The sequence below is a fragment of the Rhinopithecus roxellana genome, chromosome 15 (assembly GCF_007565055.1).
Source record: "Rhinopithecus roxellana isolate Shanxi Qingling chromosome 15, ASM756505v1, whole genome shotgun sequence".
Taxonomy (NCBI): Eukaryota; Metazoa; Chordata; class Mammalia; order Primates; family Cercopithecidae; genus Rhinopithecus; species Rhinopithecus roxellana.
In genome coordinates, this window is record NC_044563.1 from 33,632,546 (window position 1) to 33,659,077 (window position 26,532).

At 35.0% G+C, this 26,532-nt stretch overlaps 1 long non-coding RNA gene across 1 annotated transcript in view; it reads right to left on the reverse strand.

The window, feature by feature from the left end:
- Positions 1-3,088: 3,088 nt before the first annotated feature.
- The window catches only part of LOC115893690, a 91,056-nt gene continuing 67,612 nt past the window's right edge, over positions 3,089-26,532 (reverse strand). The window contains exon 3 of the long non-coding RNA XR_004053754.1: positions 3,089-3,418. This is a non-coding gene — a long non-coding RNA (uncharacterized LOC115893690). The remainder of the gene's footprint in view (positions 3,419-26,532) is intronic.

Here is a 26,532-nt window from a genome sequence, read left to right on the forward strand (position 1 = left end):
AAATCAAGATGCTTAACCATCTACGTAGATACATTCACAGAAATATAAAGAAGGTGGGCAAGTTACCAAAGAAAATTTCTGATAATTCTGATATATCTGAATTAAGCATGACATCCTGAGACTCATAAATGTAGCAGAATATTGTGGAATACCCTCCTTGCTTTTTCTTGAATATACTTATCTAAGTTCAAATATTTTCAAATCTGTTCTTAGATGCTGGATTTATTTATTTGTGTGTGTGTGTGTGATTCTGATTGTAAAAAGAATTCACATTCATGGTTGTAATTTTAGAACAAAAGAGAACAAATAAGTACATGTGATAAGTACAAGCCTTGAGAGTCACTTGTGTGTGTACGTCTGTATGAAATTGAAATTATGCCCTATTTGTTGTATTGGCATATAAATGTTTTTTACTACATAATGTTAATCAAGTAGAAGTATTATATAATAATTAACCAATTCTATAGTTTTAATATTGTTTAATTTATGACTGCTCACTTTTAAATAACACTATTATGAACTTTCTAATTTATAATTCTTTGTGTGCATTTATAATCATTTCTTTAGAATATATTCCTTGGAGATAAATTATAGTGTTAAAAGAAATAACATTTTAAGACTTTTATTATATATTTCCAAATTAGCCTCCAAATGTTATCAATTTTCAATGTGATGATGCATATATAAGAGTATCTCTTCTCACACACTTTTGACATTAGTTGTTAATATTGTCCAGATCTTTATCAGTTTGATAGATTGAAAAATAGAAAATAGTGTATCATATTTATACTATTTGAATATCTTTGATTACTCATGCACCTTACATGTCACAGTTTTCCCATGGATAATTCTAAAAGGAAATCCACTCCATGAAGCATAAATGAATAATAGAGTATGGTTCTATGTGTTACTGAGTCCTTCCACTGAGTTTTGTATTCATATGGCTAATTTTTTATATGTATTTGTTTAACTTTTTATTTATGTAGCTAGTTATTTAAAATATGTTTGTTTTGAATTATTTTAAAATATTTTTACCAGATGTTTGTGAAAGAAGATATGAACCATTATTGAACTTAGAGAGCAAAAATAGCTAATACACCAGTGATAAAAGAAAAACTTCGGCCAAATTAAATTTAAAATAGTTTAATTGAGCAATGAACAATTTGTGAATTGGGCAACCCTCAGACTCACAGCAGATTCACAAAGATTCCAGGGGTGCCTTGTGGTCAGAACAAATTTATAGACAAAAAGGTAAAAGGGCATACAGGGATTGGAAGTGAGGTACAGAAACAGTGAGATTGGTTACAACACGGCGTTGGCCCTATTTGAACACAGTTTGAACATTCAGCAGTCTATGAGTGGTTGAAGTATGGCCACTAGGATTGGCCAACATTTAGCCATTGTTACAGTTACATAACATTAAGTTGGATTTTCAGTTTTGTCTGACTATTAAGTTGGGTTACAGTTCATCCACAAGGACTCAAATATGGAAGGAAGTATGGGGTCCTTCTCAGACCATATTTAGTTTGCTTTAACAATTCCCCCCTTTTGTCATTTTCTCAGTTTTGAGAGATTGACCAAAATCTTGGCCATTGATGTTACTATCACTATCATAAATGTGCTTATATGGTTTTCAAACCCACTGGAAAACAGTAGAACAGTGGATTTTGCAAGGAGGGAATAAGGACTGAGTAGAGGATACCTCCTTATGCTGGAACATCCTGCTTACAGGAGAAAAACAAAACCTGGTCTGTTCTAGAATCTATGTGTTTTCTTAAAGCCTTAGTTTGACTTACGTCATATTTAGCATGAGTGACTCCATTTTAGTTTAGCTTGGTTTGTTGGAGTCTAGTGTATGAGCTCAGTTCAAAATAATGGTATCCTATAATTCTGTTAAAAGAAAAAAAAATCCCTGGCCTGGGCACAGTGGCTCACGCATATAATCCCAACACTTTGGGAGGCCGAGGAGGGCGGACCACCTGAGGTCGGGAGTTTGAGACCAGCCTGACCAATATGGGGAAATCCTGTCTTTATCAAAAATACAAATTTAGCTGGGCATGGTGGCACAGGCCTGTAATCCCAGCTACTTGGGAGGCTGAGGTAAGAGAATTATTTAAACCTGGAGGCAGAGGTTGTGCTGAGCGGAGATTGTGCCATTGCACTCCAGCCTGGACAACAAGAGTGAAACTCTGTCTAAAAAAAAAAAATCCCCCTTTTGGCCTTGGTCAGGTTCTCACGTAGGTGACAGTGTAACCAAAACTTAGGGCCTTAGCGCCACACTCAGTTACCACCATTTTGGGCTTCTGGTCTAAGCATGTCATTCATAGATTATGGTGTCCTCATGGTCACACATTTCTTTTGGCTTTTGTCATTCCAGTTGAAGAGAAACCATTTGACATTCTAGAGACGACTGCATGCAAACATTTAAAACCTTTGAGAGAGTGCAGTGCACCAGAGAGACTATTATTATAACTCCTGGGAGAATAATGCAAGAGTTTGGAGTATGCTCCTTACCAAGGGTCCCCATAAACCAAACCACATAAAAGTAAATAGATTAAAGAATGAGCTAGATGAAGAGTCTACTCGCTTGACTAAGTGGTCTTTTCATTAATCCTCCACAACTGAAATTTTATAATTTACATTTGATGTACTTCTCCATAGACCACAAGTATCAGTAGCTGTACAGGTACTTTTATGTTTAGCCAATTCTATTATTTAGCATATCTTTCACAAGAGAATTTAAAGTCTATTGTCTGTGTATTGATGTGTAAATTCAACTAGAGCTCATGTGAAGGTGACATTTCTAATTATTGCCTATTTTATTCTAAATCATGAAAAAAGGACCTAACAAGTGACGTCCTTCTAGAAGAGTGAAGGCCTCCTGGCAATGTTCTCTTTAATCCATGATGTGGGTTGAGAGGTGTTTTGACTGATTATGAGGCAACATGTGCACCACCAAAGTTTTTCACCTACATTGGGCCTTCATCTTTTATCTATTAAAGTATATGGTTATTCATGTGTAAGGCTGGCTGCAAAATCCTTCATAAATAAAAGTATACCCTACAAATGCACATAATAGACCCCCTTTTCATTTCTATTGTTCAGAGACACAAACAAGGAAAATATATTCAAAGGTAAGTCTCTCAATAGTGGAAGTCTTGATTAGTGATCTTGGGAAAAGCAGTTCACATCGAGGATGCCATCTTCTTGTGGGGAGAAACTTTCTGGTTAGTTTTACCTTAAGGGTTTCAATGGGTGTACAGTTGTAGGAGTGTGGAGGGACCCTTCTCAGTTGTGAGATTATGAACCCAAGGTTCAAGGCTCCAAAGTTTTGCTGTAGTGTGGATGGTAGAGATAGTCTTTCTCTGATGTTCTCAGAAGATCCTATCTTCGGGCTCTAGATCATGAAGGGATTGTCCTTAATGAACCATGAAAAGATTATTTTACTTGGTGAAAATACACTGTTGCACAATACTCTACTGTTATGACATCAGCCCTCTTGCATGGGAAAACTTTTATACAACCAGAAAACATGCATTGAAAATGACAATCTAATGAAATCCCTTTATAAATGTTTAAATGGTCCATCAGGTAGCCAAATGTACCTGAAGCTTTGATTGTCTTCCCAGGAATATGAAACCAAACATTGGTTTTAAACTACTCCACAATTTATGTCACCACGTCAGTATACTCAATTTGGATCATTTTATCTTTTCCATGACAAGTCATGGAGTGCAGAACCTTTAAAAACAAAAGCTTTAAAGAATCAGGAAGGACAAGGTGGATGTCCTGGTTCTTCATGAGTGCATGCTTAACACTAGACTTATGTCCTCTTGAATACCAATTGTTTCTTCAATTTAGGTGGGCTATCAGAGGTAATTTGACTTAGACCATGGAGTTCATTCAAACTGTATATTTAAACAATTTTAGTATTGGGCGATTTAGTATGAGAATCTAGAGCTTGATTTTGAAAGGCTTGTTAAATAACAAAGTTTTAAACATTGAATATTACAAAATAGAATCCCCCTAGGTTACTATCAGTCATTCATTTAGCCAAAATGATAACTCAAAATTTTTTAAAGGAAAAAACATTATTCTGATAAAGAGGAGACTCAGCTTTCCAAAAAAGACTCAATTGAGATAGCACGAGGCCAACTGACTCTGTCTCCTTTCCTTTCCTTTCCCCCTTTTTCTTTTGTAGTTTACTTAAAAGGTAAACAAAAACCTTTCATTATGTTTTAATATTACATAAAAATCCTTTTTAAAAGAGAAAACAAAATTTTATATTTCCATTAGTGTATTTGTAGTGTTAAAGCTAGTTTGTTTTTTAATAACATTTTATAAATCTATTCAGTTTAATTAGTTTGACAATATGGTAACATTTTTATAAATCTTTTATAACCCTTTACAATTTTTTTTTTTTCAGAGCAGGACAATGTTGTAAGCAAACTCTGTTGTGCTTTTCTTCCAATGTCCAATTTATGGAAAAAAACTGAATAATGCCATTTTAACTTTAGCCAATAGGTTCACATGGAGAATTTTTTACAATTAATTTTTTTATAAACCTCCCATAACTTGTTCAAACCTTTAGCTTTATTTAATTTAAAACAATTCTTTAACCCTCTAACCTAGGCAAAAATTTACATTCCCATACCTTCTTATAATCTCTTACAAAAAAACATTTTATTCTCCTTACATGCCTTGTATATAAACTTATTTTTTTCAGTAGTCTAAATTACATATTACAATGTCAACTCTTAGTGACTTTTACTTTTGGTGAAAACCTCAGTAAGTAAGGGATTCTAATTACGTATTAGATGTGGAGCCTAGGACCCGGACAGAAATAGAGATAAGGTCTGATTCTTTCCCGCATCTAATTTCACATGTCCCAGGCCTTACCTAGCTGTAAAAACAGGAAAGCTGTACAGTTAAGAGTCATAGTGGCATTTTGTGAAGCATTTAGGAGGCCTAATTACCTTTAAATTGTACAACATTTCTGGCATACATTTATTTATTTTTATTTATTTATTTATTTTTGAGATGAAGTCTTGCTCTGTCGCCCAGGCTGGAGTGCAGTGGCCAGATCTCAGCTCAGGGTTTACGCCATTCTCCTGCCTCAGCCTCCTGAGTAGCTGGGACTACAGGCGCCCGCCACCTCGCCCGGCTAGTTTTTTGCATTTTTTAGTAGAGACGGGGTTTCACCATGTTAGCCAGGATGGTCTCGATCTCCTGACCTCGTGATCCGCCCGTCTCGGCCTCCCAAAGTGCTGGGATTACAGGCTTGAGCCACCGTGCCCAGCCGCATACATTTATTTTTATAAATTCTTTCATAACTTACACAGACCATGTATGACATGTTTAGACTTTCTGACTTGCCCTGAACATCCCTCTTTTTAAACAACCAGTCATTTTACTTTAGGACAGAAATTTACCATACAATATACTTTCTCACATAAAATCTCTTTTCTTTATAACCTTATTTGCATAGAAATGGGGCATGGCTAATTCTATATCTTCCCAGGCCTTATTTAGAATTTAATGTCTCCAAAAGAAATTGAATAATTTTCAAAGGTCAAAGCAGTTTATGACCTTAAAGCACTTAGCAAACCTGCATAATTTAGACAAAATGTCTTCATTTTATCCATAATCTTTAAAGCTGTTTTTATTTTGCTTTTGAAATATTTGATTTAAACACTTATTTTTGTTTAAGTCAATTAATTAGAGCTCTTTTATATAAACATTACACACAACATATATATAATTACACAGACAGAAGAATATTACTACAGTAGTTGTAAGATTTTTCATTTGTCAGTTTTTAACTTTCTTAATTGGTTACTGGCTTTAGTTTGAAGCCCTTGGAAGAACAAGGCCAGGAAAGGGGTTTTTGGTGCCTCCTGTTTTTCCCAAGGACACCAGGCTGTTAGAGCTTGAATACTGGCTTTTAATTAAGCTCACTTTTAACCATAGCACTCTTTAATAACATCCTTTAAAAAGTTTTCATTACCCGATTTTAGCCAGGCCAAACGGCCAATATTTCTGGCTATTGAACTTTACCAAAGGTAACCTCCCAGGTGCTCAGAGAAAGGAAAATTTAAGACAGCACATGGAGGAGAAGAGACTAGACAAAGTCATGCAGATATTAAACCAAAAAGGACTTACTTCCTAAGCAGGGAATCAAACCCCGACCACCAGCGTGAAAGGGCGAAAACCTTAACTACAGGACAGAGTAGTATCTACTATATTTCTCAGAAGAAATCTATAGTAGTTAATTTTGAGCTTGCAAGGGCCTTTAACTACTCAAGATGATTTTTAGAGCTAACTATGACATAAAACCTAACATTCCTGTGCCCTGGAAGGTGGAGACCAAAAGAAAGTACTGCCACATGGTTACAATGTCAAGCTCCCAAGGACATAAAATAAGATAGAGATAAACAGGGATTTTTACCATTCATTCAACCATTTGCACAGAGAGAGAGAAGCCAGAAACCTGACGAGTAAGAAATTCTCACCCTTTTGCTGGCACGCCAGGTTTCTGGGTGCCCTTTCCCTGAGTGGCCCTAGTGACTCAGCTTGCCACACCATCTTGCTGGGGCCAACCGCATCATACAGGAAAATTTTTCTGTTCTGGCCAGAGTAAAATATGTGTGACAAAACAAAGACACTAGCTACTCTGATTAGCACCCAATGTCAAACTGGTAAGGCTCAAACTTGCCCCTGCTTGGGCCCCATCATTGTTAATCCAAACTCTGACTAGGAGTTTTAACCTGTGATCTCTGGGCAATATGGTCGCCCTGAATAATAGAAAAGATAAGAAAGGGAAAGGAGAGAGAGAAAAGCATTGCCTGTGGCAGAGTGGGGAAGGCAAAATGATCAGGGAGGCCAGAGAAAGATCTACCCATTGCAGTGACACTGAAAAGTTTAGGTGGCTGCTTCTTGGTAGCAAAGGGATCTTTTCCAGCAGTCCTGTCATCTCTCAAGTTTCCCCTTTTAGGGAAGAAAAAGTTTCCCATATTCCACAAATCTATACATGTCTAATCCTGACACCCACAACCATTGGCAAGGAATGTAAGGCAGATTATCCCAAAGAGAATAGCAGTTGAATTGACATGCTGTAGTGCCAAATCCATTCTTACAAAACGGACTTTACTGAGAGTCTTCATTTTTAAAATGTACTTCAATTCATTGTTGTTCACTTCCACTGTAATTTATCTTTAGTAAGATTTTGCCATTTCTGTAAGACTTCACTGCCTCCCAGGCCTAAAATATAAGCCTGAAGGAATTCAGTTTTCCAGAAATTAAGGATCCCAGTTTTACCTAAAATATTGGCTTTACACTCGGGTTCTCTTGATTAACTTAGCCAATGATTTTTTCCTACCTAAGCATGCAACAAAAATGAAACAAAGGGGTATAACACAAAAATCCCTGTGAATTTTCAAAAGCCAAATTTTATAACCCCTGCAATATTACTGCTTACTACCAGTTCCTTTCTGATCCAGTCAGATGTAAGAGGCCTCTAACTGGATCCAAGCCAGTTAATTCCCGGATCAAATCTGTTCCTGGACCCAATCCAGTATCTGTAGCTACTCCAAACCCAATTTGGATTATGAATTTGCTCAAAGAAACTTGAAGAGCTCAAAACACAAATCTGGGGAGCTCAGAAATCCAAGAGGGAGGCTTCCCAGGATCCCCAACTGCTCTGAGAGATCAATGGACACAAGTAGGTCCTGCAGTGCTCCTGGGGGCTGCTAGAAGCTCCACTTCAGATTCTGCCTCTGACACCAACTGACAAAAGAAAAACCTCAACCAAATTAAATTTAAAGGAGTTTAATTGCACAATAAATGATTCGTGAATCGGGCAGCCTCCAGAATCACAACAGATCCACAGAGACTCTAGGGGTGCCTTGTGGTCAGAACAAATTTATAGACAAAAAAGGTAAAGTGACATACAGGAATTGGAAGTGAGATACAGAAACCGTGAGATTGGTTACAGTTCAGCATTTGCTTTATTTGAATGCAGTTTGAACATCCAGCAGTCTACGAGTGGTTGAAGTTTGGCTGCTGGGATTGGCCAACATTCAGTCATTGTTACAGGTGCATAGTATTAAGTTAGGTTTTCAATTTTGTCTGACTATTAAACTAGGTTACAGTTCTCCACAAGGACTCAAATATGGAAGTAGAGAGTCCTCAGGACCCATATTTAGTTTGCTTTAACAACAGTTAAGACTACAGTTCTGGGTCGGGCGTGGTGGCTCAAGCCTGTAATCCCAGCACTTTGGGAGGCCGAGATGGGTGGATCACGAGGTCAGGAGATCGAGACCATCCTGGCTAACACAGTGAAACCCCGTCTCTACTAAAAAATGCAAAAAACTAGCCGGGCGAGGTGGCGGGCACCTGTAGTCCCAGCTACTGGGGAGGCTGAGGCAAGAGAATGGCGTAACCCGGGAGGCGGAGCTTGCAGTGAGCTGAGATCCGCCCACTGCACTCCAGCCTGGGCGACAGAGTGAGACTCCCTCTCAAAAAAAAAAGACTACAGTTCTGGTGCCCTACAGCCTCCTCAGCCTGAATCCAAACTCTGCCACATAGCATTTGCTAGGCTTATGGCAATTTACTTAACCTGTCTATACTTCAGTTTATCTGCAAAAGAGAGCTGATAATAAAGACACTATCTCCTACAGTCGTCATGAATATTAAATGGAATGATCATTCAGAGGAATAAGCAAGCAAAAATTATTTAGTAGTACTGAACTGTGGTTTTAAAATTTGCCATAATACTTCACTTCTCATCTACTTTGCTCTCCCGTATTTAAGTAAGTATCCATATATAAATTATTAATTAATTTATAATATAATATAAAACTTAAAATAATATAATTATATTATAATATATTATAATAATTATGTTAATATAACATAATATTATATTATAATAATTATATTAATATAACATAATATTATATTATAATAATTATGTTAATATAATATAATTATTATATTATAATAAGATAATATATTCTATTAGAATATTATACATTCTATTATATAGAATAGAATAATATAATATATTCTATTATATATTAATCAGAATAGAATATATATTTAATTATATAGAATATATTATATTATTATATATAATATTGTAATAATAGAATATATTATATTATTATATATAATATTGTAATAATAGAATATTATTATAATTATTATATTATTATAACATATTATTATTAAAAATATATATTATACATAAATATAATATATAGTGTTATAATATAATATACCATATATTATATTACAATAATTTAATATAAAATAATATTATAATATATTATATGTTATAAATATATTATTATTAGTTTTGTAATATGAATACTTATATTATTATAGGTTTTAAGTGTTCGAGTTTGTTAACTTTACTAGGCATTCCAACAGTTATAAACTTAACGCCAAAAAGTTGTTTCATTGCTTATTAGTTTTTTGTGAGACATAGACTATTGAGTTGTACCACAGTTAAGTCACCTCCTATGTGAAATCATCTTTAACCACTCTTCCCTGATCCTAGACCAACCCAGTTAGAATTAATTATTTCCTCCTCTGGTTTCCCATGACACATCATTAATTCTCTCATAATAGCAGACATTGTAGCCATATAGCCCAATTATAATTTTAAAAGTTTGTTTCCCACACACTCAGGTAGCTCTCCAAGATAGTGACTATGTCTCAGTCGCTCTGTTTCCCTAGTGTCTCACAAACTTTCCAGCACATGGCATGTCAATGATGTCTAAACCATGAATGAGTGAATAATAGAGACCCATTTGGGACACTCAGGATAAAATAACTTTGAACAGGGCCAAATGTAGGAAATGCAAAACAGATATTCATAGGCCATAGGCAGTGAACCACATGGACAAAATATTTGAAACAATGACTTTTAGACATTGGACAATAGGCAGATTTTCACTTTGCAGACTGTGGTTCAGAGGGAAGAATCCAGAGCCTAGCAGACTCAGTTGAAAAGAGGAATCAAAGAGCTCTGGAGCTCTGCATAAAGGTATCCTTGAATCTTTAGCTCAGTACTTATCTTCAGACCTGAGAAAGAAGCCACAAAGACTGGGGAATCATTAGAAAGCAAGAGGTTGAAAACTCCTCATAAAAAGCTGAGAATAGTTTGCGTTATTACTAGCCAGAATGGAAAGATATTATAACACGTTAATCATTGAATAGAATCCTCAGGACATCACCTTAGTATAAGAGCAAAATTATCCCCAGATTACAGGCTGCTCTAAAGTGGCAATTTTAAAAGCTTAAAGCAAGTCTCAAAAGAATAAAATTATTTCAATACCTTAACTGGTTGTCACAATAAAGTCTCAGGCTTATTTAAAAGAATGAGAAAAAAAAAATCACACCAAACAATGTAAAGTTTATAATGTCTAGCATGAAAAAAATATAATGGAAATGTAAAAAAGTAGAAATGTCTGACACATAACCAGGAGAAAGATCACCCAATAAAAACAGACACAAAAAAAGACAGAGGTGATAAAATCAGCAGACAAGGACATAAAAAAAGATATTATAAATAAACTCTACATGTTCAAGAAGATAGAGAAAAACTTGAACGTAATGAAGATATAAATGGAAGACATTAAAAAATGATCCAAGTAAAACTTTTAGAGTTGGCTACAATGAAAAATATATTGGGAGGCATTAACACAAAACTAGACACTGAAAAAGAAATGATCAGCAAACTTGACACATAGCAAAAAGCTATCCAAAATGAATATTAGCAACCTGTGAAACAGTATCAAGCAGTTAACATACGTATGATTAGAAAACAGGTTTGAATTAATTGTACTCAAAGCTATTCCAAATTTGATAAAAACTATAAATGCGTAGATCCAAGAACCCCAGGGTAAAAATAAACAAAACCATACCAAAGAACATCATAATCAATATACTGAAAACTAGTGATTTTTAAAAAATCTTGAAAGCACTCAGAACTTCAGAACTTCCCTTCAAAAAAGAGTTACATAGACAGGAACAAAGAGAAGAATGAATGCAAACTTTTCATTAGCAACTTATGCAAGTCAGTAGACAAATGAACAATACTTTTAAGGTATAGAAAGAAATAAACTATCAACTTAGAAATCTATTCCAAGAAAAAAATCTTTCAAAAATGAAGATAAAATAAAGAATTTATTAGATAACCAAAATCTGAGATAATTCACCTCCAAAAGACATGTACTGCAAAAAACATTAAAAGACGTTCTTCAAGCAAGAAGAAATGATACCAGATGCTAATTTTTATCTGCATAAAAGAACAAAAAACACTGGAAATTATATATATGTGAGTAAACATATAAGATTTTTTTCAATTTTTAAGTTTCTATAAAAGAAAATTGTGTAAATATGAAGGATAATAATATATTGTTGAGTTTATAACATATGTAGAGTAAAATGTATGACAAAAACAGCATTAAAAATGAGAGAGAAAAAACAAAAGTATACTGTTGTAAGGTTCTCAGACCATTATGACATAATGGTTGTTATTTAAAGGTAGACCATAGTAATGCAAAACTACAATTTGTAAACCCTAGAGCAAGCACTAAAATAAAATAGGTAAACACATAAATAAACGAAATGGAGATTTAACTAAGAAATCATAAGTGCAGTTGAAAAGGAACTATAAAAATTACTCATTCCCAGGGCCTGGAGATGGGCCCACTCACTCTGCTGCCAACCCTGCCACCTACACCCATTCACATGTACCACCTAAGAACCTGGAGACTGGCTTGCCCAGCCCATCACTGCCACTGCTAACATTAGTAAGTGCCACCTGGGAGCCTAAGGGTTATCCTACCACTGCTACTCCCATCACCCATACTGGGTATGATGTCCAGGGACCTCAGGACCCACCCACACATCTGGCACACTGCTACAACTGCCAGTACACAAACAAGCATTTTGGACACCCAAGAATAGGCCCACCTGGATCCAGTAACACTAGTACCTGTATATGCCACTGAATGGCTCTAGGTCAAGCACACTCTGCCTGCAACTGATACACTGGGGCTTCAGAACTGGCCCACTTGGCATACCTATCCCCAGCAAAGCCTCACCACAGCTTCTCTTAACAACCTCAGCCAAGTCACTGAGAAAATCCCAGGTTCCTCTGATACTATTCACAGCTGAAGAAATCATACAGAGACTACACTACTGCATGCACTCAGAATCAAAGCTAAAGTACCTTTGCCAACCATCAACATTAATATATCTTCAGGAAAAAGTCTTCCTCCATGAAAGTTAATCCAAAAATTGAAGAGAGCAATTGTTACATCAGATGCACAAATATCAATATAAGGGCAAAAGAAACATGAAAAAGCAAGAAAATATGATGCCACCAAAAGATCACAATAATTCTCAGGCAAGAGATTTCAATCCAGGAAAAATTTACAAATTCCTAGAAAAATAATTCAAAATATTAATCTTGAAGAAGCTCTGGGAGGTCCTAGAAAATACTGAAAAACCAAATAAAAGAAAGAATCTCAGAAGTTGAAAACAGGTCTCTTAAAATGACCCAGCCAGAAAACAGTTTTAAACAAAGAATAAAAAAGGTTGAGCAAAGCTTGCATGACATATGAGACACCATAAAGTGACCAAGTATTCAAATTTTGGGTGTCCCAGAAGGCAAAGAGAAAACTAAAGGGTTAGGAAACTTATTTAACAAGATAATAGATTAAAACTTACCAAGCCTAGCAAAAGATGTAGACATTCAGATTGAGGAAGCCCAGAGATCCTCGAAAAATATATTGTTCAAAAAGGTCTTCTCAACAGCACATTGTAGTCAAAGTATCAAAAGTCAAAAATGAAGAGAATTCTGAAACACAGCAAGAGAAAAGTATCTAGCCACCTGTAAATGAATCCCCATCAGACTAATAGTAAATTTCTAGCAGAATCCTTACATGATAGGAGAGAATGGGATAATATAGTCAAAGTATTAAAAGGAAAAAAATTGTCAGTCAAGGATACTAAACTCAGCAAAATTATCCTTCATAAGTAAAACAGAAAAAAAGACTTTCTCAGACAAGCAAACGTTAAGGGAATTCATCACCACTAGACCAGTCCTACAAGAAATGCCTAAGATAATCCTACGTCTGGAAGTGAAAGAAAAATATCTACCATCATAAAAACACACAACAATATAAAACCCATTAGTAGATCAACTATGTAAACAAGGAAAAATCTCAAATGATAACACTACAGAAAACCACCAAACCACAATGATAAAAAAGAGGAGAGAAAGGAACAAAGCATATACAAAACAATCAGATATCAGTCAACCAAATGACAGGAATAAGCCCTCACATATCAATAATAACCTTAAATATAAATGGATTAAATTTTCCACTCAAAAGACATAGGCTTGCAGAATGGATTAAAAAAAAAAAATGACCCACTGGGACACTCATCTCATCTGTAAGGCCACATATAGACTGAAAGTAAAAGGATGGAAAAAGATGTTCCATGCAAATAGAAACCAAAATCAAGCAGTAGTAGCTATACTTATATCAGATACAGCAGACTTTAAGCCAAAAACCGTACAAAGAAACAAAGAAGGTCATAATATAATGACAAAGGGATCAATTCAGCAAGAGGATATAACAATGCTAAACATACATGCACCTGACAATGACCCTGAAGAAATGAAGATCTCTGCACTTCCTGATAAAAATAAAAGATAACAATAAAAATAATCCTCTTAAAGAAGCTTAGTGAGCTACAAAATAACACAGATAGTCAACTAAACAGATCTTTAAAAACAATATATGAACAAATTAAAAATTCAATAAAGAGATAAAAACCACATAAAAGAAATCAGAAAAGAAATTCTGAAGCTAAAGAGCACAATAACTGAATTTTAAAATTTCATAAGGAGTCTCAATAACAGACTAAATTAAGCAGAAAAAATCTTTGAGCAAAAAGGACATTTGAAATTAATCTGTTGGAGGAACCAAAAGAAAACAGAATGAAAAACAGTAAAAAATAAAGAAATAAGTAAATAAAAGCCTATGGGACTTATGGGACAACATCAAGCAAACCAATATATGCATTATGGAAGTTCCAGATGGAACAGAGAAAGAAAAGAGGGCAGAAGTATTTTGTAAAGAAATAATGACTAAAACTTCTAAAATCTGGAGAGAGAAATGAACACCCAGATCCATGAAGTCCAAAGAACCCCTTCACAAGAAATCATAATGGGAGTTCTTCAAGTTGAAATAAAAGGACTCTAACAACATGAAAATATATGAAGTATATAACCCATTATAAAGGTAGAAATATAAATAGATTAAATATAAAGAGATCTTTAACAACACACATTATGATCAAATTTTCAAAAGCCAAAGACAGATAATTATGAAAGCCCCAAGAGACAAGCAATTTATCACATATGAGAGAATATAAGATTTTCAGTATATTTCTAAGAAGAAACCTTGCAGGCCAGGAAACAATAGAAAAGATATATTCAACATGCAAAAAGAAAAAAAAATTTTAACCAAGAATACTATAACTGAAAATGCTGTCCTTCAGAATTGAAGGAGAGATTAGGACTTTCCCAGAACAACAACAAAAAGCTACAAAAGTTCATCACCACTAGACTTGCTTTACAAGAAATGCTAAAGGGAATTCTTCAAGTTGAAATAAAAGCACTCTAATAACATGAAAATACATGAAATATAAAGCTCATTATAAAGGTAAAACTATAGTCAAATCTTGAATACTTTAACACTGTAATGGTGGTGCATAAATCACTTTTAACTCTAGTATAAAAGTTAAAAGACAAATGTATTAAAAATAACTGTAACTATTATAATTTTTAATTGATACATAATATATAAAAATGGAAATTGTGACATCCAACATAAAATGTGGGAGGAGATGTTAAAGTGTAGCATTTTTGTGTACAGTTAAATTTGTTATTAGCTTAAAACAAACTGTTGTAAGATGTTTTATATAAGCCCCTTGGTAACCACAAAGAGAAAACCAGCAGTAAACACATAAAAGATAAAGAGAAGAGAATAAAGCATACCATTAATCAAAGCATAAAAATCATCAAATCACAAAGGAATACACCTAGGGAGAAAGAATAAAATGAAGAAACTACAAAACAGTCAGAAAATTAATAAAATGGCAGTAGTAAATTTTTACCTATCAATACTCGCTTTAAGTATAAATGAATTGAATTCTCCTATCAAGATATAAGTATATGAATGGATTAAAAAACAAGATCCAACTATATGTTGCCTAAAAGAGATCACTTTAACTGTAAGGACACACTTAAGCTGAAAGTGAACAGAAGGGAAAAGATATTCCATGCAAATGGTAACCAAAAGAGGACAAGAACGGCAGTAATTGCATTAAATGAAATAGACTTTAAGTCAAAAAACTGTAAAACAAGACTAAAAAGGTTATTATATAATGATTAAGGATCAATTTGTCAAGAGGATATAACTATAAATAAATACCTCCCCAATATCAAAGCTCTTAAATATATAAAGCAAACATTACAGAAATGAATAGAGAAACAGCATTCAATGATAGCAGGAGACTTCAATGCCTCACCTTCAACACTGAATAGATCATCCAGATAGAAAACTTGTAAGGATATAGTGTTGAACAACCCTACAGGTCTAATAGACATACACAAAACATTTCATCTAACTGCAGCGGAATACACTTTCTTCTCAAACACACACAGAAAATTCACAAATATGTGAAAATGAAGCAACACACTCCTGAACAACTAAGGGGTCAATAAAAATGTCAAATAAGGAATTTTAAAAAATCTTAATGAAATTGATATCATCATCTTGATGAGAAAGATGACACATGCATGAGAATGAAAATACAACGTATCAAAACTGATACGATGCAGGAAAAGCAGCTTATAGGGAAGTTTATAGTGATAAATGCTTACATGAGAAAAATATCTCCAATAAACAACCTAACTTTACACTTCAAAGAAGTAGAAAAAGAAATACAAACTAAGCCCAAAATCAGTAGAAGATAAGTATTAATAATAAAGATCAGAGCAGAAATAAATCAAACAGAAAAACAATAGGAAAATTCAAAGAAACTAAAGTTGGATTTTTTAAATATAAATAATATTACAAGACAGGCAATTCAAATACATGAAATTATAAATGAAAGAGAAAACAATATACTAATACCACAGAAATGCAAAAGATCATAAAAGACTACTGTGAACAATTATATGCCAACAAATTGGAAAACATAGAGGAAATAGATAAATTCCTAGATACATATTATCTGCCAAAACTGAATCATGAAGAAACAGAAAATCTGAACAGAACAGTAACGAGTAAGAAGATTGAATTAGTAATCAAAAGTGTTCCACGAAAGAAAAGCCTACAACCTAGTAAATTCTATCAAACATTTAAAGAAAAAGTAATTCCAATCTTTCTCAAACTTTTCCAAAAAATTGACAAGGAAACACTTCCAAACTCATTTTTCAAGGCCAACTTTATCCTTATACTAATGCCAGACAAGGACACTACAAGAAAAGAAAATTACAGGCCCATGTCCTTGATGAACTTAGATGCAAAAATCCCCACCAAAGTACTCGTAAACAAGATTCAACAGCATATTAAAAAAAAAAAAAAAAATTACCACGATCAAGTAGGATTTTTCCCTTGGATGCAAGGATAGTTCAACACACACAAATTAATAAATGTGATATAGCACATTAACAGAATAAGGGACAAATCCATATGATCGTCTCAATAGACGTAGAAAAAAGATTGGACAAAATTCCACATCATTTAATAATAAAAACTCTTAACAGATTAAGTATATAGGGAATGTACCTCAACACAATATTTAGGCCATGTATAACAAGCCCAAGCTAAAATCATACTCAAATAGTGAAAAATTAAAAGCTTTTCCTCTAAGATCAGGAATAACAAAAGGATCCCTTCCCTTGTCATTTCTATTAAACATATTCAAATTCCAATGACTTTTTTTAATAGAAAATGAAATCCTGAAACTTTTTTCATAGAAAAAAATCCTGGCCTGGTGCGGTGACTCACGCATGTAATCCCAGCACTTTGGGAGGCTGAGGGGGGGCAGATCACAAGGTCAGGAGTTCAAGACCAGCCTGTCCAACATGGTGAAACCCTGTCTCTACTGAAAATACAAAAATTAGCTGGGCATGGTGGCATGTGCCTGTAATCCCAGCTACTCGGGAGGCTGAGACAGGAGAATTGCTTGAACCAGGACGCAGGTGGCGGAGGTTGCAGTGAGCCAAGATTGTGCCACTGCACTCCAGCCTAGGATACAGAGCGAGACCCTGTCTCAAAAAAAAAAAAAAAAAAAAAAAAAAAAAAAAAAAATCCTAAAATTCCTCTGGAACCACAAATGACTCCAAATAGTCTTCTTGAGCAATCTTGATCAAAAAGAACAAAACTAGAGGCATTGTACTTCCTAATTTCAAAATATACTACAGAGTTGTAGTAATCAAAGCATCATGATACTGGAATAAAAACAGACATATAGACCAATGGAACAGAATAGAGAGCCCAGAATAAATCCATTCATATACAATCAATTGCTCTTTAACAAACCTGCCAAGAACACACAATGGGGAAAGGACAGTGTCTTCAATAAATGGTATTAAGAAAACTGGGTATCCATGAGGAAAATAATTTAGTCCCTAATCTCACACCATATACAAAAATCACCTCCAAATGGATTAAAGACTTAAATGTAAGACCTTTAAATTGGTGCACGGATAAAGAAAATACGGTGTGTATGGGTGTATACATAACACACACACACACACACACACACACACACACCAGAATACTATTCAGCCTTAAACAAAATAAAAAACAAAAGAAAGAAATTCTACCATTTGCCACAACATGGATATTGAGAATTTTTGCATCAGTTCATTATTGGGGTTAAAGATAAAAACAGTTTTACTTGTTCGTCAGAATCATGGATTCCACGTTACACTCTGTGTAATTCTATTAAAGATCCCCTCTGATTAAGCATCTCACTTTATACCCACTACTTGGATATTAAGGTTTTGTAGAAGCCTCTAAAATTGTGTGAAGCAAAATTTCATACAATAAGCAAGGTACATGGTATTGCAGGAAAACAAAAATACCTCTGTAAAAATATTTCACTCTCACTTTCAAACTGCAGAGGACAGCCTTGAAATCTAGAATGTCTAATTATTTAGTTTAATGTCACAAATCAAGTAAAAAATAAGAGGGAGGAGGAGATGGTGGGTTTTGAGAGAAATATTGTAATTTCATTTATGGTTTTGTGTTCTGACTACAAGCCCCCTTTCCCTCTTTAATGTAGCCATAGAAATATTCGCCTGCATTCTATTTGATAGTGTGTGCCTGCTTTGTACATCCTTCTTGAATCAGGCAGTCTACTGAAATTTTCTGATAACGAGCTGAATTGTTAGAGGCAAGGTGGGAGTTTCTCAAGCAAACAAATGAAATAGTTGGAAAGATCCTCACTGAGGTCACAAAGGAGGGCCTCCAGAAGACTGGTCTTTATCTCTAACCTCTTTTTGAAGATTGGCAAGAATAAATAGTGCTTCTTGAGAGAGCGTATGTGGGTGGTGACTGCAGTGGCGGCAGAGCTGCATGTCAGCATGTTGATTCAATGAAAGTACACAAGCTTTGCCAAGGCAAAGCAGACAGAATGGAGGCTGCTGGTTCCAGGGCGGAGCTGGAATCAGGTGCTGGGAATTTTTTCTGTCCCTTGATGGGGCAAGAAAGCAGCTCTGGCCTCCTTCTTTGAATAACTACTTAACAAGTCCATTAGCAGTTGAAGTGAATAGGTCTCTACATGGCTTTCTTTTCAGTGAACAAAGAATCCTCCTGATTCTTGTTTCTTCCAGTGGTGAGGGCCAAGGCAGGGAGGAAATGTGGGCAGTCACTGAAACAAGTAAAGATTCCTGCCTTTATTAGTTAATTTGCAGACATTTATTAAGTGTCCTAATGTGCAACAAGCACACTGCACTAGACGTCACAGAGAAGGACAAACATAATAGCAATTACTATTGCTCAATTTATTATGCATTTCCACATATGAGTCACTGTGCTGATGATTTTATGTGTATTATATTTTATTAATTTTAATATAATATTTTGAGTAGGTGTTATTCACATTTCCCAGATGGTAAAATAGAGGCTCAAATGGAGACAAAAATATAATAAGTGACAAAGCCAGGATTGGAAACTAGTTTTGTTTAATTCCAGTGTCTACTCTAAACGTTATTCTAAATGCCTTTTAAAAGAGACAAAGCATTTCCTAATCTCAAAGCAATGTTTTTTTGTTTTTTTCTTTTTAGTATAGTTAGCTACCCACTAGATTGCCAGGCAGTCAGAAATAGCAATATACCTCAGAACTTGGGAAAATTTTGATATTCTTTTGGTTTCTATATCACCCTTCTCTACCAATTTTGAAGAGCTCCTCATTTGTAAGGGGAATGCCACTGGTAGCGACCGTCGTTTCCTCAATTCTCCTGTATTCGGTGATTTTATGCTCAACCCATACCCTCCCCTCAGTTCACAGAAGTAGACTCAAGGGGAAGTTCCATGGATAAAATTTATGCAAGTAAGTGATTCACCATCTTAGACAAGGTTGAAATTCAGGATCAGAAATGGGTTAGCTCTAAATAAGGTTGCTAAATTAAGCTCGTGTCTGTTAATAGGGGCTGCCTGATAGATTATCCAAAATGTGCTGGGCTTAGTAATAACTGTGACTAAGTTATAATGTTAGAACTACTTAGTAAATGGCTGTTTTATTTGTATTTGTACACATACACACATATATAATACATACATATATACTCAACATATACATATATGTATATACATGTCTATATATTTATATGTTGAGTATTTATATACACTCAACATATAAATATATGTATGTACATATATGTGTATATGCATATATATGTATATGTTGAGTATTTATATTTGTACACATACACACATATATAATACATACATATATACTCAACATATACATATATGTGTATATATATGTGTATATATTTATATGTTGAGTATTTATATACACTCAACATATAAGTATATGTATATACACATATATGTATATGTTGAGTATTTCTTTTCCAAAATGCTTGGGACCAGTGGATTTTGGATTTTTTTACATTTTGGAGTATTTGCATATATATAATGAGATATATTGGGGATAGGACCCAAGCCTAAATATGAAATTATTTATGTTTTATATATACCTTATACACATAAACTGAAGGTAACTTTGTATAACATTTTAAATAATCTTGTGCTTGAAACGAAGTTTGTGTGCATTGAAGCATCAGAAAGCAAAGACGTCACTCTCTCATCCACTCATTCATGTGAACAACCTGTGATTGTTTGGCATCACCATCATTCTGACTGAATTTACATGCTACCAACAGAAAACATTTTTTTACACTATACACACTTAAGTACTTAACAATAAAAATATGGCACATTTTTAATATAGTGGAAAAATAATATGTTCAGGATAACTAAGCAGCATGGCAGCATCGCCAGAATACCTGTATTAGCTGTCCAACAACAAACATCGCCAGGCTTTCAATCACAACCTGCAATACTGTATGTGGACTAAAAGGTTACCATAAACTGGATTTTATTTTTGTAGGTGAAAAGAAACTTCAGAAGCAGTTGAGCAGCCAGGAAATGAGTCTTTTAGGAATGAGAAGTAATTCCCCGGATACCTTTTAAAATGTTTCCTCTGGAGTCATGTCTTATTAATGGTTTTTGTCTTAGGGATTCCTTTTGACTTTATAAACTGACATGATTTCTCGTTCTGTTATAAATGTATGCTGTTCTAGTTTTTCAATAAGCCCAACATACATTTTCACCATGTCATCTATAGGCATTTTTTCTGCAGCATTAACAATATCTTCATCGTCACTACTATCAGAATCACCTTGATTCAGAATCATTTCAATTATTTCACCATCAATGAGTAAACAATTGAACATCATTATCAATGTTAATAATTTCTTTGATATCCACTTATTCCAGCTTACTGATGGACTCTGAAAGTATATTTTTTGCATATGTAAGGAGGGCAGACTTTTTTCTCACTTGACAGATGTAATCCTTCGAAGTCACAATCTTGTTCATCATCATCACTGAGCATAGTCACAGGCCAGGGTTGTCCCAGGCATGCATACTGTGTCTTTAATCCCTGTGTTCCAAGCATTGGCAACAGAATACACAGCATCTTTCATGTTAAACTCCTTTTGAAAAGTTTCCACACCAACGCCTCTGTTCACAGTTGCTGGCATGCTATTCAAGAAAGTGTTTTTATGTTTACTCTTCATTGATCTAAGGATACTCTAGTCACATGGCTAAATTAATGAAGTCACATTTGGGGAAAAGTACATGGCATAAACATTACTTTTTATGATAATTTCAGCTGGAGGATGAGCAGGACAATTGTCAAAGTATGACAAAATCTTGCAGTTGTTACCCAGTCCAGCTTCCCTGCAGTGAGCACTACCCGCTGGTACAAATTGTTCATGAAACCAATTAGAAAAGATGTCCCTGGTGATCCATGCCTTTTAGTTAGCATAATAATGGACTGGTAAAAAAAAATCATACCTTGAAAATAGCACAGATGCAATTACCTATCACAGTAAATTTACACGTATGTGTGCCTGCTGCATTAACACATCCCAGCTCAATTATTCTGTCTTTGGCATCCTTAAGTCCTATAGGGGCTATAGTCTCTTCAACTATAGTCAGTATCTTTCTGGGGCAATAACACCAAAATAGAGAGCTTCATTAGCATTATAGACTTACTCTGTCTTCAGAATTTCATTAGGGATGACCTTGGCAAACTCATCAATGAATTTCTCCACTGTTTCACAATCAGCAGATGTTTTATCACCACAAACCTTTAAAAAATTAATTCTATGTCTTTTGAAAAATTTCTGCAACCAGCTTGTTGAATATAGTTCCTGTCAATGTTCAGTTTGTTCAAATAGATCTTTGCTTGTTTTATGATCAGTATATCCTTAAGTGGCATGTGTTCCTCGTGACACTGATGGAGTCACTCTTTTAATACACAATCAAAATCTTCATTTTTTAGCTTTATGCAGTGTTTTTCTATTTTTCATTAACTTCTGCTAATCACTTTCAGCATAAAACCTCAACAGTTTATCATTCTGTTTCTTCAGGTAACATATGGTGGTCATTCCGACACTACACTCTTCTGTGTTTCACATTTGTATTGCTGTCCACTTTCTCCAACAGCTTGACTTTCTGTGCTACAGGTAAACATAAATCCTTCCTTGTCTTCTTATCACTGTTAACCATAGATGTATCTGCAGGCTTATTTCAACATTTTAAACCATACCCTTCTACTACAGAACAGAGAATAAGCAAAAAACACAGTGAGTAACGAACATAGGTCTTGGACCCATGTGGGGCATCTTAGAGAACCTACCATTGGTGCATCCAGCCTGTACATGTGCCATTTTATTATTCTTTGTAGTGCACTTGTGTAGGAGAATCAGGGAGGGCATAGAAAAATATATCACAGCCGATGGGGGCTGAGAGGGTCTTTTTTCCTTTGGGGATGCTGAGGAAACTGTGTACACCGTGTATTGTACACCTGTTTTGACTGTGATCTACCATAAGAAGTCAGGTATGGAATTTTCCACTTGCAGTGTCATGTGAGCCCTCAAAAAGTCTCAGAGTTTGGAGCATTTCAGATTTCAGATTTTTGGATTAGGGATGTTAAAATATGTATAAATATTCAAATATTTTTAGGAATCAGTCAAGCATATATCCAAACACATTTAATAATGAGTCCTAATGATCAGTCCATTTGAAGCTTCCAAAGCTATCTCAGTGCTTGCATTATTTTATTCACTTATTATTTATGGGGCTCTTATATCTTATGCATAGTATGAAGCTTTAAAGAAACAAGTAAAAAACGTGTTGTTCCTATCCTCAGGTATTTTACTTGCCATTTAATGGTACCTTTAAATACAAATCTCTGCTTTTCTCTTTGTCATTTTAATACAATTTGTAACACATTTTCAGTTTATTGGGACTTGCATTCTTTGCAATACATTACACTAATTTGATACTCTGAAAAAACTTTCTGATGAAAATAGCTAAAACATTATGTATGAGTGTGTGTGTGTGTGTGTGTGTGTGTGTGTGTGTGTGTGTGTGTGTGTGTTTTAGACAGTGTCTCACTCTATCACCCAGGCCGAAGTGCAGTGGTGTGATCTCAGCTCACCGCAGCTTCCACCTCCTGGATTCAAGGGGTCCTCCCATCTCAGCCTCCCAGTAGCTGGGACTACAGGTGGGTACCACCTAGACCAGCTAATTTTGTATTTTTTTGCTAGAGACAGGGTTTTGCCATGTTGCCCAGGCTAGTCTTGAACTCTTAGGATCAAGCCATCTGCCTGCTTTGGCCTCCCAAAGTGCTGGGGTTGCGATGTGAGCCTGATCTATATTTGCATATTTAGAACATTTTAAGTACATCACTAATCTGGCAAAAAAGCATGTGATATGTCAAAGCCAAAACAAAGTGATATTGGAAGATGAGAGGCAAGAAGGGCAGAAGCCAGCTTTAACCCTGAGGGAGTCCACTGAACCTTGGCAAACTTGAACATGTAGAAGACTATATATGGCACCTAAGAAAGTAGACAAAACCTACAGCACATGCAAAGTAGAAAGTCTAATGGTAGTCCCCCATGTAAAGCTGAGGCCCTCTGGGAATATAATTTCCTCTCATAAGTGGACAGTAAGGAGACTTCTCTTTTGCAGTGGGTGGAGGAGAATGAAAAATCTCTTTAAGGAATTTGGAACTATAATCTTGACCTCACACAGGTTTTTGCCCCAAGTTCAAACTTTCTGTGTGGTCAAAAAAAAAAAAAAAAAATTCCAGTGGAAATTTTCATATAACATAGTCCTGGATTTTAGTGACTATCCCCAGGTAATATGAAGTGAATTAAAATCTTCCCAGAAAAGAATTCAATTTCAACATGACCTGAAAGAATTCCATCGGATAACAATCCAAGGGATAAGTACTAATAGCCAATAATTGCAAATACACAGGTAACCAAAGAACCATGAATAAGAACCAGCAGAAATAACACTGCAGAATCAGATTAAAAAAAAAAAAAAACTCTAAGTATTTGAATTATCAGATGCTAAACATAAACTAAGAATGTCTGATATGCTTGAAGGATAGAGGTTTAAAATATAAGCATGAAACAAGACTGTAAAAAGGATCTGAAGAGAAATAACTTGAAAATTAAAGTGACAACAAAGTAAGTGAAATTAAACATTAAATGAATTAAATAGCAGATTAGAAAGAGGTGAAGAGAGACTCGATGAAAGGACGATCAGATCAAAGAAATTATCCAGAATGTTTCTGAAAGATACATTTTGAAAATATGAAAGGAAGTTTAATAAAATTAGAGGGCAGAATGAGAAGGTCCAACATACTCTAATCAGAATTCCAGAAGGAAATAACAATGAGAATGAAGAAGAAACAATATTTGAAGAGATTATAATGAAGAATTTTCAGAAAGATGCCCACTCAAAACCAAACAGTATAAACAATAATAAATCTATATCTAGACATATAATCATGAAATTTTGGGGCACTGAAGACAAAGGTGAGGTTTAAAAAGAAGCCCGTAAGAAAAGTTTAACTTGGACTTGGTTTGTCACTTCAAAATAAACTGAGAGTAAATCAAAGTTTTTCCCCCAAATTGTTATTTTAGTAGATTTTGGTAATTTTTTTTAATAAATGAATGAACTATAAGCAACAGATTGAAGATTCCAAAATCAATGTTTTTAAATATCAGGTATGCAAAAAAATGGAATGCATTCTTAACGAAATTCCTGATAGCAGCCTTTTACATGTTATTCACTTTGAAAATTAGATAGGAAGAAAAACTATGTTGCTGAAATTTTGATCATGCCTGTATTATTATAATAGATCCATAGCTAGCCTCTCAGGCTTTAAGCTCCATGCAGTGCTACCAGAATAATTTACCCTAATTATTACTTTTGTCTTGTTGCATGGCTGATTAGATACTTTCAGAGATTATGGACTTCTGAACACATCACATCAAAACCTCCCAGAGCTATGGAACAGCAGTACTGATTAGTGGCTGCACCCCAGAGTTGGCTGGATGTAGGTTTAATTTTACACATGTATGACCTAGAAAAGTTCATAATGTATTTTTAATCCTAAATTTTCTCATCTGCAAAATGGAAAAATAATGGCATTTAAAATCTGTTTTAAAGATTAAACAATATAATGTATATATCAAGTGATTTGCACAGCACTGGCTCAGAATAAATTATCACTGAAGTTGGCTATTGCTTTTAGATAATCATGCTAATATTAGACAATGATTCTAACAATCATTTTTTTTTCTTCTTCTACTGCCATCAGCCCATATCTTTCTTTCTCTCAGACCTTGCTGAGGTCCCACAGCATCAGCCATCATGCTGAGACTAGCTTGGTCATAGAGACCGTAACCCAGCGGTGCTAGAGGAATTAAAGACAGACACACAGAAATATAGAGTGTGGAGTGGGAAATCAGGGGTCTCACAGCCTTCAGAAGCTGAGAGCCTTGAACAGAGATTTACCCACATATTTATTGACAGCAAGCCAGTCATAAGATTTACTAAAAGTATTCCTATGGGAAATAAAGGGATGGGCCGAAACAAAGGGATGGGCTCTGGCTAGTCATCTGCAGCATGAACGTGTCCTTAAGGCACAGATCGCTCATGCTATTGTATGTGGTTTAAGAATGCCTTAAGCGGTTTTCCACCCTGGGTGGGCCAGGTGTTCCTTGCCTTCATTCTGGTAAACCCACAACCTTCTAGCCTGGGCATCAAGGCCATCATGAGCATCTCACAATGTGGCAGAGATTTTGTTTATGGCCAGTCTTGGGGCCAGTTTACCGCCAGATTTGGAGGCCTCTCCAACAGCATCATCTAGAAATTTGTCAGAAATATAAATTCTTGGACGTCATCCTAGACCCACTAAATCAGAAAATCTGAAAGTGAGGCCCAGCAGTCCAAATTTTAATAAGAGCTCCAGGTGATCCTGATGCACATGAGTACCACTGTTCCAACCACTGTACCTGTAGCTCAGCTGTCCTCAGTGAGGGGCTTTTGTAAACATGTAGAGAAGCTTTTGGTGGTCAAGAAACTTGATGATTCCTACTGGCAATTACTGAAGGCAGGGATGCTAAAGGTCCACAGGCATCCTAAACCTTTACCTTCCTCTGTACCTATTGAAATTCTGCATAATTTCTGAGGCTTGGCTCCTTCACATTTCATCCTCTTTATCCATTTTAGCCCAGACCATTACCTCTCTTATGACATAGCCACATGAATTATGTATAGTTAATATTATCTCATTTGCAATATTCTCAAAGAAGAAACCTATTACTTC